Source organism: Dama dama, chromosome 31, assembly GCF_033118175.1.
Source record: "Dama dama isolate Ldn47 chromosome 31, ASM3311817v1, whole genome shotgun sequence".
Classification (NCBI taxonomy): domain Eukaryota; kingdom Metazoa; phylum Chordata; class Mammalia; order Artiodactyla; family Cervidae; genus Dama; species Dama dama.
Window position 1 is genome coordinate 55,784,546 of NC_083711.1, and position 27,091 is coordinate 55,811,636.

Sequence of the window (27,091 nt, forward strand, 5' to 3'; positions counted from 1 at the left end):
GTGTAGCTGTAATGGTCACCCCTGGACATGCCCAAAAGACGATTGGCTTCTTAGCCTCTTGACGATGCACACAGCATGGAATGGAAGGAGAGCACGCCTTGGAATGGGACTCAGATCCACTGCTTGAACATCTTTGTGACTTTGAGCAGTTTGCTTACTCTCTCAACTTCCACATTCTCACTTTAAATGGAGAGCAAATAGGGACTTAAATGGCAACTGTTAGAGTTCACGACTAATTATCCAGCCTTTTAGCATCTTTTCAAAGATTTATTTCCATCAAAAAGGTCTCTTTAACTCCTCATCTTTTTAAGGTTCTATATAGATATTCTTATTGAAATTTCTTCTTTTCTTTGGTTTATACTCCATTACCTTGATAGAGAAGTCAATAAAGCAGAAGTAGATGTTTTTCTGGAACTCTTGCTTTTCTGATGATCCAATGGATGTTGGCACTGAGGAAGGCTTTCTTATGTCTCCTTGCTATTCTTTGGAACTCTGCATTCAAATGGGTATATCTTTCCTTTTCTCCTTTGCTTTTCACTTCTCTTCTTTTCATAGCTGTTTGTAAGGCCTCCTCAGACAGCCATTTTGCCTTTTTGCATTTCTTTTTCTTGGGGATGGTCTTGATCCCTGCCTCCTGTACAATGTCATCAACCTCCGCCCATAGTTCTTCAGGCACTCATTCTGTCAGATCTAATCCCTTGAATCTATTTGTCACTTCTACAGTATAATTGTAAGGGATTTGATTTAGGTCATACCTGAATGGTCTAGTGGTTTTCCCTGCTTTCTTCAGTTTAAGTCTGAATTTGGCAATAAGGAGTTCATGATCTGAGCCACAGACAGCTCCTACTCTTGTTTTTGCTGACAGTATAGAGCTTCACCATCTTTGGCTGCAAAGAATATAATCAATCTGACTTCGGTATTAACCATCTGGTGATATCCATGTGTAGAGTCTTATCTTGTGTTGTTAGAAGAGGGTGTTTTCTCTTTTCGTGGGTCTAAAATAACACCTTAGATCTATGAAAGATACACTGAATACTATACCCAACCATATATGTCCCATCCAGCTTAATATAGTTCACTCTTCCTAGGGGCCCTCCTGTGTAGGAGCAAGAGTCACTTCAGAAGAAATTTTGATTTTCATAGTGAAATCCAGAGAAAGGTATAGGAGTGTACCTATGGAAAGACAGGTTTGGAAAGACCATTGTTGTATAATGGAGGTTGCCAGGTTTATCTGTAGATTTCAATGTGAGAGAAGGTGGAAAAAGAGTCACCCTTTCTTAAGAAAAAAAAGAGAAGAAAAGGAAATGGAACCTTTGGGGATGAATCGGGTTTCAGTTGAGGCTGGGAAACAGCAGTAATCTCAGCTGGTTATGGCAGGTAAAAGGCAGTTTAGTGTAGAATAATGTTTTCAGAGGGCACACAGGAGAAGTTTGAGAGGGGCAGGTGAAGTAGGAGGCTGGGACAGGGGTGAAGCAACAGAGAACCTGGGAAAGGGAATATGTGAGAAGATGAGTGTCTTGTTCAGAGGGAAATTCCAACTTTTGCAGAAATGTTAAGATGAAAAAGAATAACTCAGGAATTTCAAGGATAACCTACCAGGGGGGTTCAGTACATTCATTTGTGTCTTCGGGAATATTCTACTACAGGCAACTGCTAAGCTAAACATTTAGGTGCAAATGACTTAATTAAGATGGTACTCCCAGGAGAAACCAGTTAGGGAGTTGGGTGGCCAGCCTGCTAGGTGGGATGAGAACATAACCCAGGTGAGCCTAGGACATGCAAAAAGTAGTTGCCTTGGGCTTTTGGGAAATTTCTAAACAAGAGGTGCTGGCTGAAAATACTATTTTCACTGGAATTTGAAAGTGTGCGGAAGTCAAGCCCAGGAGACTCGCAGCTGTGTTATTACCACAAGGAAAGCTGGACTGCATGTGGAGCAAAGCAGAGACATAGGACTCAGTGATATGATTCTTGGATGAAATTGGTCTGAGGCTTCCCTGATAGCTCAGTTGGTAAAAAATCCGACTGCAATGAAGGAGACCTCGGTTCGATTCCTGGGTTGGGAAGATCCGCTGGAGAAGGGATAGGCTATACTCCAGTATTCTTGGGCTTCCCTTGTGGCTCAGATGGTAAAGAATCTGCCTGCAGTATGGGAGACCTGGGTTTGATCCCTGTGTTGGGAAGATCCCCTGAAGAAGGGAAGGGCTACCCACTCCAGCATTCAGCCCTGGAGAACTCCATGGACTAAGCCACAGGACTGGAAAAGGTCAGCTTTCATCCTTCAATCCCAAGTAAAGGCAATGCCAAAGAATGTTCAAACTATCGCAAATATGCACTCATCTTACACACTAGCAAAGTAATGTTCAAAAATCTCCAAGCCAGGCTTCAACAGTGAGCTGAGAATTTCAAGATGTTCAAGTTGTATTTAGAAAAGGCAGAGGAACCAGAGATCAAATTGCCAACATATGCTGCATCATCGAAAAAGCAAGAGAGGTCCAGAAAAACATCTGCCTTATTGACTATGCCAAAGCCTTTGACTGTGTGGATCACAACAAACTGTGGAAAATTCTTCAAGAGATGGGAATACCAGACCACCTGACCTGCCTCCTGAGAAGTCTGTATGCAGGTCAAAAAGCAACAGTTAGAACTGGACAGGGAACAATTGACTGGTTCCAAATTGGGAAAGGAGTACATCAAGGCTGTATATTGTCACCCTGCTTATTTAACTTATGTGCAGAGCACATCATGCGAAATGCCGGAATGAACGAAGCACAAGCTAGACTCAAGATTGCAGGGAGAAATATCAATAGCCTCAGAAGTGCAGATGACACTGCCCTTATGGCAGAAAGTAAAGAAGAACTAAAGAGTCTCTTGATGAAAGTGAAAGAGGAGAGTGAAAAATCTGGCTTAAAACTCACATTCAGAAAACTAAGATGATGGCATCCAGTCCCATCACTTCCTGGCAAATAGATGGAGAAACAATGGAAACAGTGACAGACTTTATCTTTTTGGGCTCCAAAATTACTGCAGATTGTGACTGCAGCCATGAAATTAAAAGATGCTTGCTCCTTGGAAGAAAAGCTATGACCAACCTAGACAACATATTAAAAAGCAGAGACATTTCTTTGCTGACAGAGGTCCCTCTGTTATGGATGTTAGAGCTGGACTATAAAGAAAGCTGAGCGCCAAAGAATTGATGCTTTTGAACAGTGGTGTTGGAGAAGAATCTTGTGAGTTCCTTGGACTGCAAGGAGATCCAACCAGTCAATCATAAGGGAAATCAATCCGTCCTGAATATTCATTGGAAGGACTGATGCTGAATCTAAAACTCCGATACTGTGGCCACCTGATGTGAAGAACTGACTCATTGGAAAAGACCCTGATGCTGGGAAAGATTGAAGGCAGGAGGAGAAGGGGATGACAGAGGATGAGATGGTTGGATGGCATCACCAGCTCAATGGACATGAGTTTGAGCAAGCTCTGGGAGTTGGTAATGGACAGGGAAACCTGGCGTGCTGCAATCCATGGGGTCGCAGAGCTGGACATGACTGAGTGACTTTCACTTTCCAAAATTTTCAGTTATGTTTCTCAGAAAATTTCTTTTGTTTTCTAAGCCAGTTTGTTCCAGAGTTTTGTTGTTGTTATTACTGGCAACAGAATTCTAAATTCTCAGTTTAAGAACTGTGCCATATTTATCTAAATGTCATTTAATCTTGGGATTGAAAGTAATGAAAAATGACTAATGACATTAAATAGTCAGTCTTCTGACACAGCTGAAATATTACATAGCATTAAATGAAAAAAAAATTTCCATTCCCGTTGAAAAGGAAAAAGGAAATTATGCATTCACCAATATCTCGTCTAATTTATCTTCTGGTCTTGCAATTTGTCTTTTTTAAAAATTTGACCTAGGTCTTCCAAACCAATTTTCCCCATTGAATTTAGCTTTTTATTTTATGTGCAAAACAACTCCATATCCTAAGTGTGGACATTGGTTATGGTTCTGAGTTTTGTACCTTGCTATGCTTTTAGTGTTGCATACACTGACACGGTTCTGCAGGTTATTCATATCTCTGAAGGGCCTTTTACCATTCGTTCGTCTGCCCTGTGAATCCCAAAGATGTGAAAGCAGAAATCGCTGGATTCCAAGGATGCCCTTGCTTTATTTTTCTACTTTTCTTTTCTGAAGAGTCGAAGCATGTCTGTTGTTTTTAGGGGCATTTACTTTCTTCGACAACTGTCTTCTTTTAGGTACCTCCTGTTCAACTCAAAACTCTCTCCCTGTATTTAAAAAAAAAATTTTTTTTTAATTGGAGCATAATGGCCTTACAATATTGTATTGGGTGGACACAGTGGGGGCAGGAGTGGGTGGAACAAATTGAGAGGATAGCATTGAAACACATGTATTACCAGATGTAAAAAGACAGCCAGTAGAAATTTGCTGCGTGGCAGAGGGAACTCAAATCCAGCGTCCTCTCCGTATTTCTCTCTCACCACTTGAAGTTGGCTGTATTTCTCTCTCCACCTCCAATTGTTTCAAGAGTCCTTGTCTCTTGCTTTCTTCCTTAGGCTACTATGAGAGACTGCATCGCTTCTCTTTCCCTTTGGGCATTTTAAGAGTGGCCCACAAAAAGCAGGCAGCCTTGAGATCATCTTGCCTCCTCCTCTCTTTTTTCACTCATCAGCATGTTTTATTTCCCATTCCCGCCTGCCTGCTGCCTTAAGCCTTGTCTCTTTCCCTTTTGCTTCCAGTTGTTTTTAATCCGAGTGACTCATTTGCTGAGAGCGTCCCTTGAGCTCAGTAGTCCTGGGTGTTGCGTGCACATCATAAAAGGTAAGGCAAATTTAATCTGCATAACTGAGCCAAGGTATTTGGATAGTAGTTTCATTTTGGAAGAAAGCAGAGATGCGTGATGGGTTTAGGAAATAACGTTAGTAAGAGTTTGAGGTTTGGTTTCTGTGTTACTGTTTATGCTGCAGCTGTAGTTGTTATTCACTCCCTAAGTTGTGTCCCACTCTTTGTGACCCCATGGATGTAGCATGCCAGGCTCCTCCACTATCTCCCGGAGTCCGCTCACATTCATGTCCATTGAATTGGTCATGCTTTCTAACCGTCTCATCCTTTGCCACCCCTTTCTCCTTTTATCATCAGTCGTTCCCAGTAGCAGGGTCTTTTCCAATGAGTAGGCTGTTTGCATTTGATGGCAAAAGTATTGGAGCTTCAGCCACAGCCCTTCCAGTGAATATTCAGGGTTGATTTCCTTTAGGATTGACAGGTTTGATTTGCTTGCAGTCCAAAGGATCCTCAGGAGTCTTCTCCAGCACCACAATTCGAAAGCATCAATTCTTCCTTTGGCACTCAGCCTTCTTTATGGTCCAAATCTCACATCCCTACATGACTACTAAAAAAAAACCCTAGCTTTGTACAGACTTTTGTCAGCAAAGTAATGTCTCTGCTTTTGAATATGCTGTCTAGGTTTGTCACAGCTTTCCTTCCAAGGAGCGAGTGTCTTTTACTATTATGGCTATGATCACAGTCTGCAGTGATTTTGGAGTCCAAGAAAATAAAATATGTCACTGCTTCCACCTTTCGCCCTTCTGTTTGCCGTGAAGCGATGGGACCGGGTGTCATGACCTTGCATGATCAGCTGCTTCAGTCATGTCCTGCTCTTTTTGACGTTATGGACTGTAGCACGTCAGACTCCTCTGTCCACGGGGACTCTCCAGGCAACAAAACTGGAGTAGGTTGCCATTTCCTTCTCCAGGGGATCTTGCTGACCCAGGGATTGAACCCATGTCTCTTATGTTTCCCGCATTGGCAGGCATGTTCTTTACCACTGAAAGTGAAAGTGAAGTTGCTCAGTCGTGTCTGACTCTTTGCACCCCCATGGATTGCAGCCTAAGAGGCTCCTCTGTCCATGGGATTTTCCAGGCAGGAATACTAGAGTGGGTTGCCATTTCCTTCTCCAGGAGATCTTCCCGACCCAGGGATCCAACCCGGGTCTCCCTCATTGTAGGCAGACACTTTACCGTCTGAGCCACCAGGGAAGTTTTTACCACTAGCACCTCCTAAACAGTGATTTTAGTTTATTTTAGCAATGTCAATATCTAATAGAGGATTATTTAACTTAATTTCAATATACAGTCATTAAAAGAAAAGAGAAATAGAAACAGTAGAGAGGAGTAACAGCATATACATCACCAAATGGGGCCAAATGTCATCCAAACTTAAGCAGCATGCTGGAAAGTCCCGAGTAACAGCAATCTGGAATCCCAACTAAGAAAAGGTCCCAGGCAGTGTGTTCACTCCATGAGTGAGACTTCAGTTTTGGAAGTTCCTGCTTATAATCCCAGACCACAAACTGGTATCATCATCAGTTTCTGCACAAAAATGTAGCTCTTGTTTTACTTTAACATTTTTACAATGCTGTTTATCTTGCGAGTCATAGGATTTTGTAAAAACCCTGGCATGACTGGTCAAGGCTCCAAGGGCTTCAGAATTCCATGGCCCACTCCCTTTCTTACCTAAAGTGTTCCCTGAATCGCTGACCTTGCAGGCAGCAGTGGAAACTGGGCAGTGGCCAGGCATGAAAGAAACAAGGTCAGAGGATTGCTCTCCTGCTTCTGAAGCCTGAGCCAAGACTTCTTCCATTTTAACTTCCCAAACAGTCGACCTCGTGATTGTTTATGCTGAAGAGCATGGGAATAATGCAAAGTAACATGAGCAGTCTTATTAATTCTGTAGGACAAATAACATTCCAGATGGTCAAAAGAAACAAGATAATCAAAGAAATAAGCCATGGATTAAGCAGTGCAGAAAACCATTCCTGAGCAGTGGTCGGTGTAGTAAGTAACAAGTCCCACCATGAATAAGAAGTACGTTTTTGTACATTAACTCCTATGTCCATTAAGTTATCAGCTATAATAGTAACAACAGAATGTTCTATCAAGGTACAGTTATGTTTTTTTCCTTTTGTAATTGTAATACTTTGTAATTTTGTAGTTTTGTAATACTTTGGTTTCTTTGCAAAATCTTACATAGGGGTTCTAAAGAAAAGCTAATATCAGGAATGGATAAAGTAGGAAATAGCATTTGAGTCGATAACACCTGAGCTTTCATGGGGGGCGGGGTGGAATATTAAATAGGTGGTCCCCTTCCAATATAAAAGCCCAACATGTGTTAGGCATTCAGAGAAAGGGGTTCCTAAGTGATCTGTAGAGGTAGTGTTTGCATCATCAGTTATAATATGTCCTAATTGAGGGGCTGTTTTAAAAACTCTCTTGTAGGTTTTAGAGGACACAGTCCATTCACAATAGTTGATGGAGTTCTCCCGTAAGCGGGGTTCCTCAAATGTGAGAAGTTGGTCCACATAGACTGACAAGGCTAATGAGAGATCGCTATCAGTAAGTGGGTGAGACTATAAAGTAACACGTGACATTAACATATTTATACTTGTCTTCAAGCTTGAGCTGTGTTTTTACCGATGCTGTTTCATCTTGGCAGACAGGTAAATTTTGTCCATAGAAAGGAAAAGTTAAGAAATGACAGGCCTAGTTTGCTGGGCAGGTGAAGCTATCCTGAGCTCAGGTCCAGTTCAGGTTTCTCTAGCTGAAGATTCATCTATAGTTTTCTTCATATTTCTCTTTTAGTGGTCACATATTCTTGAATGTTGAGGCATGAATGACAACCCACAGTACAGTCAGGCTTCCAAGAGTAACCTATTCATGAGAATAACAGTGAGTTCGTGGTATATATTTTCATTTTTTTGGCGGAAGGGGGGTGTCCAGGGATCATCACTAATACAGTTTTATCCTTCCCCTGAGCAATCACATCAGCAGGTATGGGAAGACCACTAGGCTGCTTCACTCAGACTTTAACTCTGATTGCATGTATTTCTTTTCTTTTTTTTTTAAAGTAAAAGATCATCCTTTGTCCAGTTGTGTTTAAACATTGCTGCTCATTAAAGTCACATCTGGAGCTTTGGAGAAAAAAACAATATCTGGGCATTTGTATTTATCAAAAAATTCAAAATAATTCTAATGTGCATCTGGACTTTAAAAAGTTATTATAGGTTTTTCTATTGAATGTTAGTTTTAGTGATATAGAATTCTATTATTTTCTGTGGACCAATCATGATACAATGATATTAAAACAGATAATAGCTACATAATCACAAACATAATAGAGGATGTTTATCAGTTTTCATGATCAATAGCCAAACAGAAAATAAAAAATAATTACAATTGCAAACCATAATGGAAACATGATTGACCTAAAATATAAAATAATTACATACAATCTGGGTGGTTAAGTAGAGAGATGTGGTAAGTGGAAGTGCGTATATGCACATTTTTCATCCACCCAGCCAATCTATGTCTTTTGGTTGGTGCATTAAATCCATTTACAGTTAAGGTAATTATTGACCTGTATGATTCTATTACCATTTTCTTACTCATTTTGGGTTTATTTTTTATAGATCTTTTCATTCTTTTCTGTTTCCTGCCTAGAGAAGTTCCTTTAGTATTTGTTGTAAAGCTGTTTAGATGGTGTTGCATTCTCTTCACTTTTGCTTGTCTCTAAAACTTTTGATTTTCTCCATGAAATCCAATTGAGAATTTTGCTGGATAGAATATTCTTGGTTGTGGGTTCTACTATTTCATCACTTTAAGTATATCATGTCATTCCCTTCTGACTTGCAGAGTTTCTGTTTAGAATCAGCTGATAATCTTACGTGAGTTACCTTGTATGTTATTTATTGTTTTTAATATTTTATCTTTGTCTTTAATTTTTGTCATTTTCATTACTATGTATCTCAATGTGTTCCTCCTTGGGTTTATCCTCCCTGGGACCCTTCATGCTTGCTTCCTGGACTTGACTGACTATTTCTTTTCTCATGTTAAGGAGGTTTTCAGCTATTATCTCTTCAAATATTTTCTCAAGTCTGTTCTATCTCTTTTCTTCATCTGGGACCCCTATAATGTGAATGTTGGTGCACTTAATGTCCCAGAGGTCTCTTAAGCTGTCTTCATATCTCCTCATTATTTTCTCTATATTTTGTTTTATGGCAATGATTTCCACCATTCTTTCTTCCAGAGCACGAATCCATTCTTCTGCCTCAGTGATTCTGCTATTGATTCCTTCCAGTGTATTGTTCCTGTCTGTTTTTATTTTTTTAGTTCTTATAGGGCCTTGGTAAAGAATTCTTACATCTTTTCCATTCTTTTTCTAAAATCCTGGATCATCTTCACTATTATTCTGAATTCTTTTTCTGGAAGGTTGCCTGTCTCCACTTCATTTAGCTGTTTTTCTGAGGTTTTATCTTGTCCCTTCATCTGGGACATAATCCTCTGCCTTTTCTTTTTGATTAACTCTGTGATGTGGTTTTCATCCTGGTGGCTGCAGGATTGTAGTTCTTCTTTCTCCTTCTGCCTCCCCTTTGGTGAATGAGGCTAAGAGGCTTGTGTAAGCTTCCTGATGGGAGGGACTGGCTGTGGGTAAAACTGCATCTTGCTCTGGTGGGCGGGGCTGTGCTCAGTAGAACTTTAATCTGATTATCTGCTGATGGGTAGTGAGGCCCTCTCTCACTGTTAGCTGTTTGGCCTGAGGCAACCCTGCCCTGGTATCTACAGCTCTATCACAGGTTTAATGGTCACCTCCAAGGGCTCATGCAAAGAGGCATCTCCCAGGGCTGCTGCTGCAAGTACCCCTGACCCTGTGGCAAGCCAATGCCAACGCACACCTCCACAGAAGACCCTCCAACACTAGTAGGTAGGTCTGGTTCAGTCTCCTGTGGGGTCACTGCTTTCCCCTGGGTCCTGGTGTGCACAGGATTTAGTTTGTGACTTCCAAGAATGGAGTCTTTGTTTCCCCTAGTCGTGTGGAAGTCCTGTAATCAAATCTTGCTGGCCTTCAAAGTCAGATTCCCTGGGGATTCCTAATTCATTTGCCAGATCCTCAGGCTGGGAAGCCTGACATGCGTGGGGCTCAGAACCTTCACAACAGTGGAAGAATTTCTTTGGTATTATTGTTCTCCAGTTTGTGGGTCGTCCAGCCAGCAGGTGTGGGATTTGACTTTATCTTGTTTGCACCCCTCTTACCATCTCACTGTGGCTTCTCCTTTATCTTTCAACATAGGATATCTTTTTTGGTGGGTTCCAGTGTCCTCCTGTCAATAGTTGTTCAACAGTTAGTTGTTATTTTGGTCCTCTCACTGGAGGAGATGAACACATGTCCGTCTGTTCTGCCATCTTGAATCAATCCCCAGTGTGTATAACTGATCTTGGTTTTTTTTAATGTTGAGTTTCAAATCAGCTTTTTAATTCTTCCTTTTCACCCTCATCAAGAGGCTCTGTAGTTCCTCTTCACTTTCTGCCATTATAGTGGCATCATCTACATTTCTGAGGTTGTTAATATTTCTCCTGGAAATCTTGATTCCAGCTTCTGATTCATCCAGCCCAATATTTCTCATGATAATAAGTTAAACAAACAGGGTGACAATATACCACTTTGTCATACCCCTTTCCCAATTTTGAACCAAATCATTGTTTCATGTCTGGTTCTAATGTTGCTTCTTGACTTGCATACAAGTTTCTCAAGAAACAGGTATGGTTGTCTGATACACTAATCTCTAAGAATTTTCTGTGGTTTGTAGTGATCCACACAATCAGTGGTGTTAGCATAGTCAATGAATTAGAAGCTGATGTTTTTTTCTGGAACTCCCTTGATTTCTCCATGATCCAACAAATGCTGGAGATTTGATCTCTGGTTCCTCTGCTTTTCTAAACCCAGCTGGTACATCTGGAAGTTCTTAGTTCACATACTGTTGAAGTGTAGCTTGAAGGATTTTGAGCATTATATTACTAGCATGTTAAATGAGTGCAATTTTATGGTACTTGGAACTTTCTTTGGCACTGCCCTTATTTGGGGTTGGAATGAAAACTGACTTTTTCCAGTCCTGTGGCCACTGCTGAGTTTTCCAAATTTGCTGACATGTTGAGTGCAGCACTTTCACAGCATCATCTTTTAGGATTTTAAATAGCTCAGCTGGAATTCCATCACCGGCACTAGCTTTGTTCATAGTGATGCTCCTAAGGCCCACTTGACTTCACACTCCAGGATGTCTGGCTCTGGGTGAGTGACCACACCATCATAGTTACTCAGATCGTTATAACCTTTCTGTATAGTTCCTATGCTCTGTTAGGTCCTAGTCCATCCTCTCCTTTATTGTGCCCATCCTTGCGTGAAATGTTCCTTGATTTTTATATTCACATCTAATTCACACAAGAATATATATACTTTCTAGTTACACAGATCTGCTTTTTACAGTTGTGAAATGGATTTTAATATGAAGATCTGGTCCAAGGAGAAAATCCCTCCCTTTATTTTTTATCACTGTGTAATTGGTCTGAAATGATAAGCACTGGATTAACTGAAATCTAAATACTTTTCTGTGCATGTGTCCATCTACCTGCTTTTATTTTGGTCTCAGTTTTTTGAGACAGACAATATTTTATTAACAACTTTGCATCTCCCCCAACTTTTATGCCTTGCTCATTTACTTTGATTTGTTCAGTTTACAGCTTGAAGACTTTTTGATTTAGACAATTTAAGACATTCAGTTCTGTTCAAGGCAAGTAATAGATTTTTTTTTTTTTAATTAGGTTTTTCTTTTCTCCAATTCCATTGTGGTCACGTCCTTAGTATTTCCTTTCTGCAAGGGGTTTTTCTCAGGTGAGGAAAGTACCTTTACCTAGTGCTGGCAGCATATTCAGAAGAGAAGATGCTGCAGCATGTCCTGCAATTGAAGGGAGAGGGAATAGAAAGGAATAGGTGATAAGGTGTTCTTTCCTTCCACTTTTCCTTCTGAGGCTCCATTTCCTTCCAACCTGGCAGGAAAATAGCACCAATTGATAGGGGAAAAAAAATCATGGAATCCACACTCTCTGTGAACTTAGAGTCCTCCTTTTTTTCTTTTCTTTATCCCTGGCTCTTGGTTGCTTGAGTGGTTTGGGGGGGGTGGAAAGTAAACTTTCACCTCCCTTCCCCTTTTAATATGCAGCAGTTTAATTAGGGTATGTCTTGGTCCTGAGTATTCTGTATCACTATTTCTGGAACACAGGATGTTCTTTTAATCAAAATTCAATTTTGTCTTCATTTCAGAAATTTTTTTTTTGTTTTTTTCTTTATCAGGATATCTCAAATCCTTCTGTACTATGGTATGAAATAAGAGAAGGTTCTAATCATGATGTCATCTTCCTCTGATTCCTGGCATAGAGTCCTAAAACCCTGCTAATTTCCTAGGGAAAAGGAACACTAGGAGTATCTCTAGTTCTGATAATTATCTTTGATGTCCTTTCTGACACAGAGCTCCTGAAACCCCTGCAGATTCCTGAGTAATAAAAATACCAGGAATGTCTTTTGTTCTAATAAGGCAACTCTTGGTGGACTCTTCAATGGCTCCTGGATGGGGACTGGTCCCCAGAAAGATCAGCAAGGCTAGAGAGCCTGGCCCCTCACTTCACTGAGAGAAAGGACAAAGGCCAAAAATAGTTAATCCATGATCACACCTAGTAATGAAGCCTCCATAAAATTTCCAATTCTGGGGGGTCAGAGAGCTTCCTGAAGGGTGACCACATTCATATGCCAGTAGGGCTGGTACATCCCAGCTCTGTGTGGACGTCCCAGAAGCTCCTGCACTTGGGGCCCTCCCAGACATCGCCCTTGTATCTCTTCATCTGACTCTCTTCTTTATCACATCCTTTCACCAACTGACAAAGATGAGAGTTTCCTTGAGTTCTGTGAGCTACTCCACCAAATAATCAAATCCAATGGGGAGGAGGTTATGGGAATCTCCAATTTATAGCCAAGTCAGGCAGAATTTATGGGTAACCTAGGGACCCACTACTGGAGATTGGCCTCTGAAGTAGGGGACAGTCTCATGGGACTGAATGAGTCCTTCACCTGTGGAACCTGACAATACAATATCTCTAGTAAATAGTGTTAGAATGTAGTTAAATCATAACAGTACCCAGCTGGTGTAACAGAGTTGCTTTGATGAGGCAAAATCCCCCACACATTTGATGACCAAAAGTGTCAGCAGTAAACTTTTCTGTGTGAATAGTAAAGAAGGCACATGGGGAAAACTGTAGGTTTTTTTATTTTTATTTTTTAAATTAATTTATTTCTTTTAATTGGAGGCTAATTACTTTACAATATTGTAATGGCTTTCGCCATACATCGACACAAATCAGCCATGGGTGTACACGTGTCCCCCATCCTGAACTCCCTTCCCACCTCCCTCCCCATCCTATCAATCAGGGTCATCCCAGTATACTGGCCCTGAGTGCCCTGTTTCATGCATTGAACTTGGACTAGTGATCTATTTCACATGTGATAATGTACGTGTTTCAGTGCTATTCTCTCAAATCATCCCACCCTCGCCTTCTCCCACAGAGTCCAAAAGTCTGTTCTTTACATCTGTGTCTCTTTTGCTGTCTCGCATATAGGGTCTTCGTTACCATCTTTCTAAATTCCATATATATGTGATAATATACTGTATTGGTATTTTTCTTTCTGACTTCACTCTGTATAATAGGGTGCAGTTCCATCCATCTCATTAGAACTGATTCAAATGTGTTCTTTTTAATAGCTGAGTAATATTCCATTGTGTATATGTACCACAGCTTTCTTATTCATTCATCTGCTGATGGGCATCTAGGTTGCTTCCATGTCCTGGCTATTATAAACAGTGCTGTGATGAACACTGGGGTACACGTGTCTCTTTCAATTCTGGTTTCCTTGGTGTGTATGCCCAGCAGTGGGATTGCTGAGTCGTATGACAGTTGTATTTCCATTTTTTAAAGGAATCTCCACACTATTCTCCATAGTGGCTGTACTAGTTTGCATTCCCACCAACAGTGTAAGAGGGTTCCCTTTTTTCCACACCCTCTCCAGCATTTGTTTGTAGACTTTTGGATAGCAGCCATTCTAACTGGCGTGAGATGGTACCTCACTGTGGTTTCGATTTGCATTTCTCTGATAATGAGTGATGTTGAGCATCTTTTCATGTGTTTGTTAGCCATCTGTATGTCTTCTTCGGAGAAATGTCTGTTTAGTTCTTTGACCCTTTCTTTGGTTGGGTCGTTTATTTTTCTGGAATTGAGCTGCATGAGCTGCTTGTATATTTTTGAGATTAATTCTTTGCCAGTTGCTTCATTAGCTATTATTTTCTCCCAGTCTGAGGGCTGTCTTTTCACCTTGCTTATAGTTTCCTTTGTTGTGCAAAAGCTTGTAAGTTTAATTAGGTCCCATTTGTGTATTTGTGCTTTTATTTCCATTACTCTGGGAGGTGGGTCATAGAGGATCTTGCTGTGATTCATGTCGGAGAGTGTTTTGCCTATGTTCTCCTCTAGGAGTTTTATAGTTTCTGGTCTTACATTTAGATCTTTAATCCATTTTGACTTTATTTTTGTATATGCTGTTAGAAAGTGTTCTAGTTTCATTCTTTTACAAGTGGTTGACGAGTTTTCCCAGCACCACTTGTTAAAGAGATTGCCTTTTCTCCATTGTATATTCTTGCCTCCTTTGTCGAAGATAAGGTGTCCATAGGTGCATGGATTTATCTCTGGGCTTTCTATTTTGTTCCATTGATCTATGTTTCTGTCTTTGTGCCAGTACCATACTGTCTTGATGACTGTAGCTTTGTAGTATAGTCTGAAGTCAGGCAGGTTGATTCTTCCAGTTCCATTCTTATTTATCAGATTGCTTTGGCTATTTGAGGTTTTTTGTATTTTTATACAAATTGTGAAATTATTTGTTCTAGTTCTCTAAAAAAATACCATTGGTAGTTTGATAGGGAGTGCATTGAATCTATAGATTGCTTTGGGCTGTATACTCATTTTCACTATATTGATTCTTCTGATCCATGAACACGGTATGTTTCTCCATCTGTTTGTGTCCTCTTTGATTTCTTTCATCAGTGTTTTATAGTTTTCTATGTATAGGTCTTTTGTTTCTTTAGGTAGATTTATTCCTAAGTATTTTATTCTTTTTGTTGCAGTGATGAATGGAATTGTTTCCTTAATTTCTCTTTCTGTTTTCTCATTGTTAGTGTATAGGAATGCAAGGGATTTCTGTATATTAATTTTATATCCTGTAACTTTACTATATTCATTGATTAGCTCTAGTAATTTGCTGGTGGTATCTTTAGGGTTTTCTATGTAGAGGATCATGTCATCTGCAAACAGTGAGAGTTTTACTTCTTCTTTTCCAATCTGGATTCCTTTTATTTCTTTTTCTTCTCTGACTGCTTTAGCTAAAACTTCCAAAACTATGTTGAATAGTAGTGGTGAGAGTGGGTGCCCTTGTCTTGTTCCCAACTTTAGGGGAAATGCTTTCAATTTTTCACCATTGAGTATAATGTTTGCTGTGGGTTTATCATATATGGCTTTTATTATGTTGAGGTATGTTCCTTCTACGCCTGCTTTCTGGAGGGTTATTTTTTTTTAATCATAACTAGATATTGAATTTTGTCAAAGGCTTTCTCTGCATCTATTGAGATAATCATATGGTTTTTATCTTTTAATTTGTTAATGTGGTGTATCACATTGATTGATTTGTGAATACTGAAGAATCTTTGCATCCCTGGGATTTTAAAGCCCACTTGGTCATGACGTGTGATCTTTTTAATATGTTGTTGGATTCTGTTGGCTAGAACTTTGTTAAGGATTTTTGCATCTATGTCCATCAGTGATATTGGCCTGTAGTTTTCTTTTTTTGTGTGGCATCTTTGTCTGGTTTTGGTATTAGGGTGATGGTGGCCTCATAGAATTTGGCAGTTACCCTTCCTCTGCAATTTTTCTGGAAGAGTTTAAGTAGGATAGGTGTTAGCTCTTCTCCAAATTTTTGGTAGGTTTCACCTGTGAAGCCATCTGGTCCTGGGCTTTTTGGTTTGTTGGAAGATTTTTGATTTCAGAGTTGATGTCTGTGCTTGTGATGGGTCTGTTAAGATTTTCTATTTCTTGCTAGTTCGGTTTTGGAAGGTTATAATTTTCTAAGAATTTGTCCATTTCTTCCAAGTTGTCCATTTTATTGGCATAGAGCTGCTGGTAGTAGTCTCTTATGATCCTTTGTATTTCTGTGTTGTCTGTTGTGATTTCTCCATTTTCATTTCTAATTTTGCTGATTTGATTCTTCTCCCTTTTTTTTCTTGATGAGTCTGGCTAATGGTTTGTCTATTTTATTTATCTTCTCAAAGAACCAGCTTTCAGTTTTGTTGATTTTTGCTGTAGTCTCCTTTGTTTCTTTTTCATTTATTTCTGTCCTAATTTTTATGATTTCTTTCCTTCAACTAACCCTGGGGTTCTTAATTTCTTCTTTATCTAGTTGCTTTAGGTGTAGAGTTAGCTTATTTATTTGATTTTTCTCTTGTTTCTTGAGGTAAACCTGTATTGCTATGAACCTTCCCCTTTAGCAGTGCTTTTACTGAATCCCATAGGTTTTGGGTTGTCATGTTTTCATTTTCATTTGTTTCTATGCATATTTTGGTTTTTTTCATTTCTTCTGTGATTTGTTGGTTATTCAGAAGTGTGTTGTGTAGCCTCCATATGTTTGTATTTTTAATAGCTTTTTTCCCCCTATTGCTGACATCTAATCTTACTGCATTGTGGTCAGAAAAGATGCTTGAAATGATTTCAGTTATTTTGAATTTACCAAGGCTAGATTTATGGCCCAGGATGTGATCTATCCTGGAGAAGGTTCCATGTGCACTTGAGAAAAAGGTGAAATTCATTGTTTTGGGGTAAAATGTCCTATAGATATCAATTAGGTCTAACTGGTCCACTGTATCATTTAAAGTTTGTGTTTCCTTGCTAATTTTCTGTTTAGTTGATCTATCCATAGTTGTGAGTGGGTTAGTAAAGTCTTCCACTATTATTGTGTTACTATTAATATCCCCTTTCATACTTGTTAGCATTTGCCTTACATATTGTGGTGCTCCTATGTTGGGTGCATATATATTTATAATTGTTATATCCTCTTCTTGGATTGATCCTTTGATCATTATTTAGTGTCCATCTTTGTCTCTTTTAACAGCCTTTGTTTTAAAGTCTATTTTATCTGATATGAGTATTACTACTCCTGCTTTCTTTTGTTCTCCATTTGCATGAAATATCTTTTTCCTACCCTTCGCTTTCTGTCTGTATGTGTCCCTTGTTTTGAGGTAGGTCTCTTGTAGACAGCATATATAGGGGTCTTGTTTTTGTATCCATTCAGCCAGTCTTTGTATTTTGGTTGGGGCATTCAACCCATTTACATTTAAGGTAATTATTGATAAGTTATGATTCCCTTTCCATTTACTTTGTTGTTTTGGGTTCAAATTTATAAATGTTTTCTGTGTTTCCTGTCTAGAGAAGATCCTTTAGCATTTGTTGAAGAGCTGGTTTGGTGGTGCTGAATTCTCTCAGCTTTTGCTTGTCTGTAAAGTTTTTGATTTCTCCTTCATGTTTGAGTGAGATCCTTGCTGGGTACAATAATCTGGGTTGTAGCTTTTTCTCTTTCATCACTTTAAGTATGTCCTGCCATTCCCTCTGGCCTGAAGAGTTTCTATTGAACAATCAGCTGTTATCCTTATGGGAATCCCCTTGTGTGTTATTTGTTGTTTTTCCTTTGCTGCTTTTAATATTTGCTGTTTGTGTTTGACCTTCATTAATATGATTAATATGTGTCTTGGGGTATTTTGCCTTGGGTTTATCCTGTTTGAGACTCTCTGGGTTTCTTGGACTTGGGTGGTTATTTCCTTTCCCATTTTAGGGAAGTTTTCAACTCTTATCTTCTCGAGTATTTTCTCATGGCCTTTCTTTTTGTCTTCTTCTTCTGGGGCTCCTATGATTCAAATGTTGGGGTGTTTAACATTGTCCCAGAGGTCCCTGAGGTTGTCCTCATTTCTTTTAATTCTTTTTATCTTTTTTCCTCTCTGCTTCATTTATTTCCACCATTCTATCTTCCACCTCACTTATCCTATCTTCTGCCTCAGTTATTCTACTGTTGGTTCCCTCCAGAGTGCTTTTGATCTCAGTTATTGGGTTATTCATTATTGACTGACACTTTTTTATTTCTTCTAGGTCCTTGTTAAACATTTCTTGCCTCTTTTCAATCCTTGTCTCTAGTCTATCTGTAACTCCATTTTGTTTTCAAGATTTTGGATCATCTTTACTATCATTATTCTGAATTCTTTTCAGGTAGACTCCCTATCTCCTCCTCTTTTGTTTGGCTTGTTGGGCATTTATCATGTTCCTTTACCTGCTGAATATTTCTCTGCCTTTTCATTTGTTTAGATTGCTGTGTTTGGGGTGGCCTTTCTGTAGGCTGGAAGTTTGTTATTCCTCTTTATTGTGGAGGTTGCTCCCTGTGGGTGGGGTTGGACTAGTGGCTTGTCAAGGTTTCCTGGTTAGGGAAGCTTGCATCTGTGTTCTTGTGGGTGGAGCTGGATCTCTTCTCTCTGGAGTGCAATGAAGTGTCCAGTAGTGAGTTTTGGGGTATCTGTGGGTTTGGTGTGACTTTGGGCAGCCTGTATTTTAATGCTCTGGGCTGTGTTCCTGCATTGCTGGAGAATCAGCACGGTATGTCTTGCTCTGGAACTTGTTGGCTCTTGGGTGGGGCTTGGTTTCAGTGTAAGTATGGAGGCTTTTGGATGAGCTCTTGTTGATTAATGTTTCCTGGAGTCAGGAATTTTCTAGTGTTCTCAAGTTTTGGATTTAAGTCTCCCGCCCTTGGCTTTCCATCTTATTCTTACAGGAGCCTCAAGACTTCTCCATCCATACAGCACAGATAATAAAACATCTAGGTTAATGGTGAAAAGATTCTCCACAGTCAGGGACACCCAGAGTTCGCAGAGTTACATGGAGAAGAGAAGAGGGAGGAGGGAGACAGAGGTGATCAGGAGGAGAAAAGGGCGAATCAAAAGGGGAGAGCACAATCTAGCCAGTGATCAATTCCCTATGTCCTCTCCACAGTCTGGAACACCCAGAGAGATTCACAGAGTTAGGTAGAGTAGAGAAGGGGGAGAGAGAAGATAGAGGTGACCTGTGGGAGAAAAGGGAGAATGAAAAGGGGAGAGAGCAATCAAGTCTGTAATCACACCCCTACGTAAAAATGGTTACTGAAGATTAGATTATTAAATGTACAGAATTGATAATAAATACCAAAAAGCAAAGGTTAAAAATCTAGAGTTGAGGTTAGATTCTGAAAAATACAATATTAAAAATACAAAACAAAATCAATCACAAAAATTATAAAAAATATATATGTGAAATTTGCTTTAAAATAGGGTCTCTTTTTTTTTGCAAGGTAATAATAGGTTATAAAAATGAAAATTCAAGGAGTAATAAAGAACTTCAAAATAAAAAATTTTAAAAATGATAACAGTAAATATACATCTAGAAATTTCTCTGGAGTAGTTGAGGGCAGTGTGGGGCCAGTTGTTTCAGATAGTTCCTTGTTCCAGCTTATACTTCTTCTCAAGGTCTATAGGCCCTTCCAATGCTTAGTCAACGCTAACTACAGGGTTTTCATCCGTTGCCCCTGTCACTTCCAGAGCGGTTCCTGCTTCTTTGTTTATTTTGGCTTCCTCTGTTTGCAAGTCTCTTCAGTGTCTAATTTCCATCCTGACACAAGGCGCGAGGGTGGTGGGTTTAAAAATAATAATAATAATTGACTTTCAGTAGCATCTCTTTTGTATTTGTGTGTGTGCGTATGAAGTCACTTCATTCATGCCTGACTCTTTGTGACCCCATGGCCTGTAGCCTGCCAGGCTCCTCTGTCCATGGGATTCTCCAGGAAAGAATCCACTGGAGTGGACTGCCATGCCCTTCTCCAAGGGATCTCCCCAACCCAGGGATTGAACTCGCATCTCCTGTGACTATTAAATCACAGGCGAATTCTTTACCCCTGAGCCACCGGGGAAGCCCCTTTTGTATTATTGTGTGTGTGTGTGTGTGTGTGTGTGTGTGTGTGTGTGTGTGTGTGTCTGAGTTGCTCAGTCATGCCCAATTCTTTGCAACCCCATGGACTGCAGCCCACCATGTTCCTTTGTCCATGGGATTTTCCAGGCAAAGATCCTGGAGTGGTTTGCCATTTCCCTCTCTACCTTTTGTGTTTATTTAGTTCTATATTCTTATTCTCTCTCAGAATTTCATGCTTATTTTGTTTCCTTAGAACTGTAATCCCATTTTACCTTATTATTTCATTTATATTGTTTTTTGTGTGTATTTATTTTATTGTATACATGCTCTGGGTATTACTTTCAAGAAGGTATGGACTGAATGTGTTGGGTTGGTCAAAACGTTCGTTTGGGTGAAAAACCCAAATGAACGTTTTGGCCAGCCCAATAAGTGAAGGCTTTCTCTTCTTTGAACTATTTTATTTTAGATTGGACTTTACATTTTAGTCATTTGTGTGCTATTCTTGAACCCCCACTCCTTCTTAGACTGTGATATATATTACATATTTACTGTAACAGTTCTTTATTTTGCTCAGTGATTAGTCAGATTGCTCTAACTGGTATGTGTGTGATGCAGTCTCAATATATTTTTTTGAATCTAAGACCTGTGATACTATCACAATCACAGGATACCACCTTGCATCAGGGAACTCTTTGAAGGCCAGCTATTTTTTACTCTATCCTTATTTTCTTAGTCTGAGTTATTAGCCAAGGGTAGACTTTAAGCTTTGTGCAGTTCTTTTTAGGTACCTGGGCTGAAGTCTTTTAACCTTCTAAACGTTCCATTCCAGTGTTTACATCTGTTAATTAAAGTGAGTGTGTGTGTGTGTGTGTAGTTTTCTAAGAGAGAATGTGTCAGAGAGCTTGGATGGTTTCTTTCCATTGAGGATATAGTTGTGTAAGCTCTGTTTTTATTGTAGAGTCAGCTCCATTGTTTATGTTTGCATTTCTTTTCTACTACTCCTTAGTCAAGAAAAAAAAGGAGAAAAGTGGTTTCTCTCTAAATTCGGTTTTGTTTCCTAGGGCTCCTATAACAAAGTACCACATGGTGGCTTATAAACATTCTCTCACAATCGGCTAGAAGTCTGAAATGAAGGTTTCTGCAAGACCACACTCCTTCAGAACCTCTAGGGAAGAATCCTGTCCTGCCTCTTCCAGCTTCTGGTGACTGCTCGTGTTCCTTGGCTTGTGAGTAAAACTCCAGTCTCTGCCTCTATCTTCTCATAGACTTCTTCCCTGTGTGTGTATCTGTGTCCGTTCCTGTATCTGCGTTTAGGACATAACCTAATCCTACATGATCTTGTTGTAATCCTTACTTTAATTACATCTGCAGAGACTCTATTTCCAAATAAAGACTCATGGTAGACATGAACTTTGTGGGGACATTGGTCAGCCCCCTATAGGTATGCTAGAAAGAACTTTGAAGATTTTGTTAACATACCCACACATCTACCAGGTTACTGAGGGTTGGCTGTATTCCCTCTATTAAAGGCCGCAGCTCATGTCCTGCAGGGACTTCCCCAATGGCTCAGCAAGTAAAGAATCTGCCTGCAATGCAGGAGACTCAGGAGATGCTGGTTCAATCCCTGGGTCAGGAAGATTCCCTGGAGGAGAAAATGGCAACCCACTCCAGCATTCTTGCCTGGATAATCCCATGAACAGAGGAGCCTGGCGGGCCACAGTCCAAAGGGTCACAAAGAGTGGGGCACAACTGAGCGACTAAGCAAGCAAGCACACACACACACGCATGTCCAGCAGACCCCAGTCTCTCTAGATCTGGTAAATCGCTCCTTCAGCCTAAGGCAATAAATATTTTCTTCTCTGTTGCTAGCCGTGGGGGTGCAGCAGCATCCTTGGTAGTTTCCCTTAACCCTGCCCATAGCTTTGTAAACAACCTCATTAGTAAATTCTTACTGACTACCACAATATATTGTCACATTTGCGTGATTCTTATGATGGATTTTAAAGGTAGTGTTTTTAATTCTTAATTTCTAAGAACTAGAATGGGTTTTTCTGATACATGCTTGGTCACATTAAAAAACTTTTACTCATTTAATGAGATTTTTAGATTATTTTGTATGCTATCAAGCTTTTCTTTATGTATTCAGATGGGATTTTCAACTTCAATCTTTTAATGTGCTGTACTGACCTGGATTCTCTAGGAAACAGAACCTGAAGCAAGTATTAAAATGTTGATACTTTATTTGGGACATGCAAACCCAGGGTAGTCATCAGGAAGCTGGAAAGAGGCAGGGGAAGATGGGGAGCTCTGTGAAGGACTGGATTACCATGTTGATCCCTTCATGAGTAGCCAGCAAAGAGACCTGGCAGTTCTCTAGGTAACTGCATTCATTCAGCATCAGAAACTTCCTGAATGGATTGCACAGTGAACCGTGTCCCTAAGCAGTACGCAGGAGGATGACGCATGTATCTGCATTCCATCATCTGGTCCCTTTGATGGCAGCTCGGGACTCCAGATTCCATGCTCTGCAGTATGGCATTTCATTCATACCTGGAATCACACGTCAAGAATCCTGGCAAGGGTCTGGTTGGCTCAGTTCTGCATGACAGTCCAAAGGGAGGGCCTGGTACTCATTAGGGAAGTGACTCATGAGGTCCTAATGGTGATGGTGACGTCTGTGCAGCATTAGAGCTGAGGGGACCGGAAGAGGCACACACGACTTGGGTCCAGCGCATGTGGTGTTTCACTTTTAGATCCTTCGATTAAACCTCTGGAGTTTTCCTGGAGAAAACTCAGTTTGGTCACTGCGGCAGCCATGAAAATGTAGGGCTCAGATCTCCTGCTTTGCAGAGTATAATTGAGTGACAGCCGCAGTTGCTACCCTTTGAGCTGTGGCCGTGCTAACCACGGGCGCGGTTGATCTCTTCGGATGCTCTGGCATTATTGACTCAGCCGGTGACTGATACAGGCTCATTCCTGAGGGACACGAGGGTCCTCTGATGGGTGACTAGCTGGAGCACGTGCAGTGGACTGCTCAGTGGCCTCATCAGAACTTCCTGAGCGTAGCACTGCAGTCTGATGTTCTTTTTGCTCCATCTCCTCTTTTCTCCCCTCCTTTCACATGAGTCTGAAAGCTCTGCTGCCTGCTGTTTGCTCACCTTAACCCTCCACAGGAATTTCCCTCAATAAACCTCATGTTCACATTATCCCACCGTGAGGTCTGCTGCTTGGTGGTTATGTGATTAGCACAGTCATGCTCTGTTACCTGTTTAAACATTGTTAGACTTGATGTACTAACATGTTATCTAGATTTCCCTGTCTATTTTCATACAGGAACTCAGTTGATTATATTTTTCTCCACATGCTGTCTTTGCTTGGTTTTAATACCAAGGTGATATTGTCCTTGACGTTTGGTAGAATTCATCTGGAAAACCATCTGGGCCTGCTGAGTAAGTGAGAGAGAGAGAGAGAATATAGGAAGGATTTAAAGTACTATCATGATTTTTTTTTTTTTTTTTTTACTAATTATAGGATTCTTTAAGCTTTCTATCTGTGTGTGTGTCTGTGTGTATAGCAGTTATTTAAAGGAGAAATTCCTAGAAAAGTTTTCAAATTGATTTGCAGAAGGTTGCTGATACTATCTTTTCAAATCTCAGCTTTATTTGTAGTTAGGTCACCTTTTCCATAATAATACTTTTTCTTATTTAACTTTGCCAGAAGTCTGTCTGTTCATTTTTAGACTTATCTATCCATCAGTTTTTTTACTTTTCAGTTTTATGTATTCTATTTCATTTATTTCCACTATTTTCCTGTTATTTTCTTTGTTCTTTGGGTATTTTTCCAATTTCTTGGATTTATGTTTATTTCATAAATGTTTAACATATTCATTTTTAATGTGTCTATGACTATAAATTTCCCTTAAAGGATTGCTTTAACTGCCTTTCACATGTTATATATGTTGTATTTTTTTTTTGTTTGGTCATAATGAAAATTTTACTTTGGAGTAATTCTAGAGTTACAGGAAAGTTACAAGAATATTAGTGTTCTTATTTACTTTCACCCAGCTTTCCCTATATTAACATCTTACGTAGTTGTGGTTCAGTTGTCAAAACTAAGAAATTAGCAGTGGCAAAATACTACTAACTAAACTACAACTTTTATTTGAATTTCACTAGTTTTCCCGTTATTATTAATTTTCTGTTTCATCCAGCCCAGAATATCACTTTACATTTAATAGTTATGCCTTCTATAGTGTTCTGTAATGTGGCAGTTTCTCCCTCTTTCCTTACTTTTTGTGACCTTGAGAGTTTTGAGGTGTAATGATCAGATATTTTGTTGATTTTCTCTCAATTTGGCTTTGTCTGGTGTTTCTCTCCTGATCGGGGATTGTGAATTTTGTGCAGAATATTATACCAATGAAGTGCTTTCTTACCATATGAGTGGTACATGATATTCTGGTACCTGCTCACCAGGCTAAGGTGATGTCTGCCCCATTTTCCACTGTAAAGTTCCTGTTTTCCCCCTTCTCATACTCTGTTACAAGCAATTGACTAAATCCAGCTGACACTCACGGAGAAGGCACTGGCGACCCACTCCAGTACTCTTGCCTGGAGAATCCCAGGGACGGAGGAGCCCGGTGGGCTGCAGTCCATGGGGTCACGAAGAGTCGGACACGACTGAGCCACTTAGCCGCAGCAGCAGCGGCAGCTGACACTCAAAGGGAGATGAATTAAGCTTCACCTCCTGGAGTGGGGATGGTATGTACTATATAGTCTTCAGAATTCTTTGATAAGGAAAAGTGTTATCTATTCAACCATTTACATCAGTATGGACACACAAATTTTTTTTCTTTTTAATTTGAGGTTACAATCAATCCAATATTTATTTTGCTGCCTAAATTTTCTAGCTTTGTCCATTAGGGACTCTTTGAGGTCCTTTGATATGCTCCCACTTGTAAACCTAGTACCTTATTTTCCCTCTCCATCAACCCCCAAATCTGTATCCCTAGACTACTCATACTTACCTAGAATAGAGCAAATATATTTCTCTAGAGAAAAATTCTAGACTAAATAAAATATATTATTTTATCATAAGTTTTGATATGTGTTTATAAGAAAAAGCAAGTCTTACATGGATAAAAAATAGTTGTATATCTTCGAAATTGCTTTCAGACAAAAAAAATATTTGAAGAATGCAAAATTTGTCAAAAGTGTCAGTTAATATACTTGTGTTATTTTCATCAATCATAATTATGTTGGAGTTAATAGCACAGTGTTCCCCTCTTACCTGTTGGAAAAAATCAGCTGACTTAATTGTTTTGAAATTTCTTGGCAAGTCTAAGTAATTCATTTGGTTTATCAAGAGATATTTTATAGTATAATGGTCTGAATTCTGAGTATCAAAAGTTGTTAATCACTGGAAATTAACTACATCCAACATCCATATTGGCAATGAGAATGAATTTGCTTGTGTGTTATGATTATAGATTTGATTTCTCATCTCAGCAGATACAGAACTGGTGCATCTCAAGATTGATTTGAAAGCTTAAGAGACCATTTAAAATTTGGATTTGAGGAGGATAAGAGTACTTGGTGTGTTATTATATTACAAATATTTGTCTCTATGTCATTTACCCCAGTATACAAGTATTATACACTATTTTAATTGCAACATTTAACAGGCATATTTAGTCACTTTTATTTTAACAAATGGAGTTTTGGCAACTGTGTGCTAATATGCTCACATACAAATACTATTTCTTGTGTGAGATTTTACCATTCATCAAAATGCACTATGGATTTAGTAGAGCGCTAGAGCTTATAGATCTTCCAGATTATTTTAAAGAAATAGAGTTGAGAATACTTAGAAGATCCTGTCATTTATTTTCCTCAGTTTACTACTTGGAAACAGGTATCTGCATACAGTATATATACTTGGAAAATTGTTCCTCTCCTAGCAAACCTCTGTTTTGTTCCAGTTATTTGATTTGCAAGTGGTTGAGAACAACACCTGGCAGGCTTGTCTTTCTGTGTTTTCTAATAAGCCTATAATCACTTTGTTAAGCCCCTAGGGGAAGCCTTTGCCTCAACTGTCTCTTGAGTGGTCCCAAGTACTGACACAAATTGACAAATAATTAGACACATGTAAATATCCCCACTAAATTTGGACCTTGGGTTAATGCTTAATTATGTTATTTACTGCATGGTAAAACACTTCAGATGATGACTAACATTTTGAAAATACCAAATAATATCAACTATTAAGTATAATTTACTGAACCAAACTGAATGGATAAAAGGGAAAATGGAAATACTAGCAGAGGGAAGGTCCTGCCAAGTTAACCTGTGCCAAAATTAATAATAAAATAGAACTCAATTCTTAATGTTGCCTTCAAAATCATCTGACTTTTCCCTATCTTTTCTTGTTCAGTCACTCAGCTGTGTGTAGCTCTTTGCAACCCCGTGGACTGCAGCAGGCCAGGTTTCCCTGTCCTTCACCGTCTCCCAGAATTTACTCAAACCCATGTCCATTGAATCAGTGATGCCATCCAACCATCTCATCTTCTGTTGCCCTCTTCTCCTCCTGCCCTCAGTCTTTCTCAGCATCAGAGTCTTTTCCAGTGACTTGGCTCCAATGAGTCCCTACCCCTTTGCCTAGATTTAATTTCGGACTGGGAATGGACATTGGGAGGCCATCAGATCTGGTCTCTTCCAACTAGAGACTGAGCTGGAACACATGACACTTACTGTTCATTTCATTTCATCAACTAAATACCTGGCATGAATTTTATGACTTTGAGGTTGATCTAAAATCTAAAGAGATGTCTATGCCCAAAACCGGTTTATTCTATGTAATAGCAGAGAAAACGGATGACATACCATTGTTTTGGTGCTTGTAGCTCACTTGGTATGAACAGAAGTGTGGTGCGTGCTCTCCTGGCCTATCGGTCACCTGCCTGTGGGCCCCTGTCCACTTTCTGCCCTCCCCTGCTCTGCGTCACAGGAGCGACGTTTCCCTGGCCCTCTTTCCCTTTGGCTTTTGGTAGGTTTGACTGCAAGGAAGTACAGGCAGAAAATTGAAGCCCTGAAGGGGAGAAACCAGACTGTTTCCCCCATCCTCACCTCCTAGAGGGTCT

The 27,091-nt window shown here is 39.7% G+C and overlaps 1 protein-coding gene across 20 annotated transcripts in view; it reads left to right on the plus strand.

The window, feature by feature from the left end:
* The window catches only part of HHLA2 (HHLA2 member of B7 family), a 112,101-nt gene that overhangs the window by 9,768 nt on the left and 75,242 nt on the right, over positions 1-27,091 (plus strand). For 9 of the 20 annotated variants that reach the window (XM_061134333.1, XM_061134335.1, XM_061134334.1 and 6 more), the window contains exon 2: positions 21,018-21,182. The exons of 4 other annotated variants lie outside the window; for them this stretch is intronic. The gene's annotated coding sequence lies outside the window, so the exon portion shown is untranslated. Of the gene's footprint in view, positions 1-4,752; positions 4,832-7,673; positions 7,735-21,017; positions 21,183-24,694; positions 24,714-27,091 lie in introns of those variants that run through there. 7 more of the 20 variants (XM_061134327.1, XM_061134315.1, XM_061134316.1 and 4 more) reach the window with 6 other exon arrangements.